Source organism: Oxyura jamaicensis, chromosome 10 (assembly GCF_011077185.1).
Source record: "Oxyura jamaicensis isolate SHBP4307 breed ruddy duck chromosome 10, BPBGC_Ojam_1.0, whole genome shotgun sequence".
Classification (NCBI taxonomy): domain Eukaryota; kingdom Metazoa; phylum Chordata; class Aves; order Anseriformes; family Anatidae; genus Oxyura; species Oxyura jamaicensis.
Window position 1 is genome coordinate 16620375 of NC_048902.1, and position 5749 is coordinate 16626123.

At 42.8% G+C, this 5749-nt stretch overlaps 1 long non-coding RNA gene across 1 annotated transcript; it reads right to left on the reverse strand.

Annotated features, from left to right (window-relative positions):
* Positions 1 to 1146: 1146 nt before the first annotated feature.
* LOC118172435 lies at positions 1147 to 4230 on the reverse strand. Its single transcript, XR_004753701.1, has 2 exons — positions 4067 to 4230; positions 1147 to 3580 (listed from the first exon to the last, which is right to left on the reverse strand). It is a non-coding gene; the product is annotated as an uncharacterized LOC118172435 (long non-coding RNA).
* Between the last annotated feature and the right edge of the window lie 1519 nt (positions 4231 to 5749).

A 5749-nucleotide genomic window follows, 5' to 3' on the forward strand; every position in this document is an offset into this window, starting at 1 on the left:
TTCACATGTGCTCTAAATGCTTAATTGAGAGCCTGCGTTTCCCCTGGAGTGGAATCAAATGAAACACTCAAGCTAGACACTCAAGTAGGCTTACTGGTTTAATTTAAAAGTGAGGGGGACTGGTAGCAGGGAGCTCCCGGTCAGGGGTCATTTGTTGGGGAATATACTTCTCACCTTTGTGTTCCTCAGGGCTGGGCTCTGGCAAACTTAATGACATTTGGCATGTCCACCTGCTCTATCAGTTTATCCTTGAATTAGACAGCTAAGTCCAGAGCAGCTTGAGAGCTTCTTTGGGTCTTAATTTTAATTTTTTGAGATTTTTTTTTGGCTTTTTAGATTTGGTTTATAGTAATACTAATGGTAGTAGCAGTAGAAGTAGTAGGACCCTACAATGTATAAGGGAAAAAAAATCAATGCAACGCATGATGCAGTTTGCCTGGAGGAATGACGTTAATTTGGAGCATTCAGCTTTCCCCTGGCGTCTGCTTTGTGATTATACAGAAATAGGAATTTCACAGGATCTTGATCCAGGAGATGAAGCTGACTTCATTCCTTTCTAAGACTTTGCATTTCAGACCAAACATCTGTTTGAAACTTGAGATGAAATTCACATGATTTAGACACAAAGCCATGAGTCAATTAGATGTCCAGCATGCATGGTCAAGATCCTTGGCTCTGATCCTCTGAAAAATTAGCACGTAAGTAATTTTATACACATAAGAAGGCCCAGTACATTCAATGGGATTACTCCGGGTTATTAAGCTTTTCCCAAGGCAGGGTTCTCAGTTGGAACCAAACCACAAACCACATCAAGTTCATACAGTTCTCATACAAACATTTTGCACTTCTGAAACCAGAAGAATTTTCTTTTCATGGCTCTGCAATCATCACTCAGCAGCAGGGATACTCCTGAAGATTTCTGACTCTGCCAGAAGCCAGCGATGGTTTGAGAGGTGCCGAAACTCTTATTTGCAGCCCAACTAATCTATCAAAAAGGGACGCTCAAGGCACTGTTGGAGCCAAACCATTCCCAAAGAGAACGGTTTGTTTTGGTTTGGCTTTCTCTAAAAACCATTGAATGTTGTCCACAGTTTTTTTCCACAGCATCAAAAGCTTTTCACCAAGAGATTTCTTCATCTCTTTCCCTTCTGATATCAAGAAGCCCCATTTGGTGTCCAGAGGGTGGCCTGGTCATCTCCATGAGCCACGGGGATGTCTAGAGAGGAGGATTTTCCTCTTAAATTACAAATTCTTGTCAGACCCAGTGGGTGAGAGACCCACATGCCCTTGTCTGGCTGCAGAGCACAGCGCACTGGCACTTTAGCTTCTGAAGCTGCCTTTTCAGTGCTGACCTTTCTATTAATGCTAATAGGGTTTGGAGAAATAAAATGTAAATTTGTCTCTAAATGGATTAGTCCAGGCTGGGGGTGGGAAGGAAAGGTGCAGAAGGGGCTATTGCTTGGAACATTTGCACTAAAATTAAAACATTTATGTTTCAACACTTAATTTTATTAGCAGTACATTGAAGATGCCTGAATGCATAATACCTTTCCCAAGTCCCCTCCATGCTCACTCAGACCCTGGTGTGTGCGCGTGCATGCAGTGCCTTGCTGGACTTTTACACTATATTTACCTAATAAATGTCCTTTTCCTCTCACATTTTGTCATGGGGGTTGTTTGTTGATTGTCACATCCCGGGTTCTCCAGGGAAGAAAATAAACAGGCTTGTAAGCTTCAGCTCTGCCCCAGGAACCGTGAAACTGCAATCTGGGCCGAAAATAACCCTGTTTCCTATCTGCACAACACCGTGCATACTCATTTCTTCACATCAGCCCTTAGTTTACGCACAGGAATTGGGTAATAAGGTTAATTGGTGCTTATGAGTGCTTTACCTAGGCACAAATCTTAAGAAAGGTGAGCAAACAGCAGTATTCCCACTTTTCAGATGGGGAAATTGAGCCATAATTGGCCAAGATTTATTCTGTTGCAAGGACTGGAAGGAAAAGTAAAGACAGCAACGTGAACCCCAAAATGTACAGTTTCACATTTGTTAAAACTTGAAAATATCCTTCCTGGTCTGCTTGAACCTCAGGGGCTGACCCTGCACAAGCAAAGGTGGAAATCAGTTAGGTCAATTGCCCAACACTCTGTTCAGCAGGACAAGTCTGGGGCCATCTTATGTAGTGCGATTTGTTTTCCCTTTTTTGACAAAATAATTATGCTGTGGAAAACATACAGATTCATTAAAATCAAAACGTTTTCATAGGAATAGATCAGCTGTGGCAGAAAAACATTGGTGAGAAGAAGTTATGATATCTCATTTCGCCAACATCAAAACATTTCTGTTAATTTCAGTTCAATGTTTATATTAAAATTTGAATTTTCATGTTCTGTTTATATATTTTTCTTAAATTGGCACCTAACTGTTATTTAATGTTTTAATACAGCACACATTTTTCAGAGCACCTTTTTTGGCTTGGAAAATATCAAAATTTCAGCTACTCATTCTGACACAGACCCAGGTTTTCCAAAATGTCAGCATTTCTTTGGAATAGAAACTCTGGGCTGTAGCCAGGCCTGAGCCCTCCTTATTGTAAATGAGGCCATATTCATTAGACAGCCAGCCATGGCAAACTTATCTTACACGAACATAGATCTACAGCATCATGGCTGGGCCAACGCAGAAATCAGAGCTGACGTATGGGGCTGACACAGATTCATTCCTAATGAAACACTCCTTTGTAAAAGTGATTAAGGGCAGCATGCTAGACAAATTACCCTAAAAATCTATTGTTTTCAGTGAAGATCTGGTCTCTGGAATTTTATTTAAAACCACTCATCAGATTCTATAGGCTGACAGAAATCCCACTCCTGTAGAGTGCCATAAAACATCCAGGCTTTTTTCTTGCCCAGGGGTTTGTCCATAAGTATATCCCTCCACCCCAGGTTAAGTTAACCACGTGGGTCAGCACAGAAACAGGCAGACATCAGGCTGGGGAGTAGGAAAGAGGGCAGAAGCAATTCGGGCACCTTGTCGCTGCCGGAGTCGAGGCAAGTAACTGTGCATTAAATTCAGCTTAAAACACAGTGCAGATGTGAAGCGCAGAGGGTAGGTACTGTATATACACACACAGGGTCCCATAACGTGAAAAAAAAGGGGGGGGGGGGGGGTAGAGCAGATCATTCAGTAGTGGAAAAGTATCTGATTGCCTAATGTAAACTGTGATTAGTGGCTCGGTGCCTGGACAGTGAGCACTTTGCAGGCCCCCAAATACGGTCCCCAAATCAGCGTGCATGCTGCCAATCTGTCAGGCAGTCCAGCTGTAACACTTTCTGGCATTGCAATGTCTTCAGCTGGTTTGTGTCAGAGCCATCCAGTGCAGGGGGGAGGTTTTCCAGAAGTTGGCTATTGAGTGTCTGTCTGCCTGGATCAAGGGTGTTGCCAGTTTAACATCCCAGCAAGGGGCCACCACATCTGGCCGCAGAGTCATGAGGGGAAAGGGAAGGTGGGGGGTGATACCCCATCAGGGGAAAAAGCCACCGGTCCGAAACCACAACACTTTGGAGAAAGCCAAGACCACTGCATGGGGAAAAAAAAAAAAAAAAAAAAAAAAAAAAAAAAAAAAAAAAAAAAAAATTGAAGTGCTCATAGAATAGCCTGAAATTCACAAGTGGCATTGAACTCCCAAGTCAGATTGGGTCTCAAAGCCCCGAGCATGCAGACCTCTCACTGAGCCTTTTCCTCCCTGTTACAAATTGATATTTTATTAGCTCAAAGCCAGATGCTTCTCCTTAAAACAGATTAATCTCCAGTTCATCATATCACTGGAGACCAAGCGAGGCAAGAGGTAGCAGCAGTGCCAAACACGTGTGAAGTGAACAAGACCCCTAGGTACTGTGAGGGGGAGAAGGGAAAAAAGGAAATTATTTTTATTTATTTTGACAAAGCCCTGTTCTGATTTGGTAGCTTCGAGCTTCTTTGATGAGGATGACCAAGGGGAGCAAAATCCATAAAATAAGCCTGGCAGCTCTATGCCTCCCCACCCCCCCAGCACTGTATACATACATGGATGTTGCTCCTGAAGGATAAAGCTGTTCCCATCCATGGGGAGAGACAACACAACAGGCTGAGATAGAAAAGAGAAGGGCTTGGAAAAGGATTCTTTAAGAGGATCTTGAATCAAGGGTTAATTGTTTCCAAATGACCACTGTGTGGGAGACTATTATGGGATGGGCCCCATTCAGGATTGGTTTAAAGCTGCTGGTGGGTACCTTAAAAGAGGGCTAAGCAGCAGCAGCTGTTTTACATTTAAAGTGACTGAAGTGAGTAGTGAATTACTGTGGGAGACAAATGAGCCCATGACATGATTGGGCCTAGGACGGCTCTCCCAAGTGGCCACTTGTTTCATGAGAACTCCCACCCCCGGGGTCTGCATTTGGGTATCAAAGGCACCAATAGCACCAATTAATTCAGATTAGCCCAGGAGAGACGGCTAGGTTAGTTGCCTGCTTCTGGATGCAGAACTCCAATTCTTGCCATCTTCCCTGTCTTCAGGATGCCCCTCGCTTATCCCAGGCTCTGGTTTTGTCTCCTTATTCCAGGTTGTTTTCCCAAGGGAAACACTAAGAGCACCAGCATAAGTCAGAAGCCAGCAGGGTTGTGTTAGTGCAAACTATTCCAAAGCACTAACAGCAAGACATGGGGCAGTGTGCTGCAGAGCTTGGGTTTTGTCTCCAGAGATAAGGGTTAGTGTGGGCCCTCACACAGTTCATTTCAGTGCATGCTAACACACACACAACCAGACCCAAATTTTGCCTGGGATGCCTCCACCCCACAGCATAAGGAAATCAAAAGATCAGAATTAAGAGTTTACGGATAGGATAAAATGACAGGACAATGCTGTCCTAGTCATGAATTTCAACCTCAGGTTTGGTTTCCAACAGCTTTGCAAGATGTGCAGAACTTTCTTTAAACCACCTATCTTTTTCATCCTTTCCTTTTGTTCCTTTTTTTTTTTTTTTTTTTTTTTTTTCTTCAGCACTGCCCTCAATTTGTTATACTTAGGTAGGGATGTTGCTGCCTCCCACCACAACCTTTTCTCTAGCTGTTAATGCACAGCGCCCAAAGCATCCTGAGCACACTCTTAGGCATTTGGCATTCAGGTCACTGACTTCCGGATGCAACCAAGGGCTAGCATCAGCCTTCCCAGAATCGAAAGGAAGAAGCAGTCCTGCATGCTATTTACTAAACTGCATTAGTCAAAATACTGCATTTTAAAACCCCCTTAAGTTGTTATACATCATCATATAAGTCATCACAAAATAGTGAGTACGAATTCCTAAGAATTATGTTGACATGGAAATTGTCAGCAGAAGTGCTGGGAAATTTACATCTCCTCATATATCTGTGGTCGTATCCTCCATAGAAATTAACATATTATAACGCTAATATTTCAAGGTAATGTTTTCTCATGAGGATGCCATATTTTATCAGTTAATATCATCTGTGTAAAAACTATTCAATTACAGTATCAAGCAACGTGTGATTAATACTAATATCACCAACGCAATGGCAACTTTGTAAGGTGTCCTCATAGCTGTTCAAGCAGCTGAGAATGAAAACAGCAGGGAAAAAAAAGTTGGGATCCAGAGGAATGGGGTTCTTGAGAGGAAGAGTCCTGCAGGGAACCCTTGGAAATGAACTAAATGGCTGGATATTATAAAATCATAGAATCCTCTAGGCTGGAAA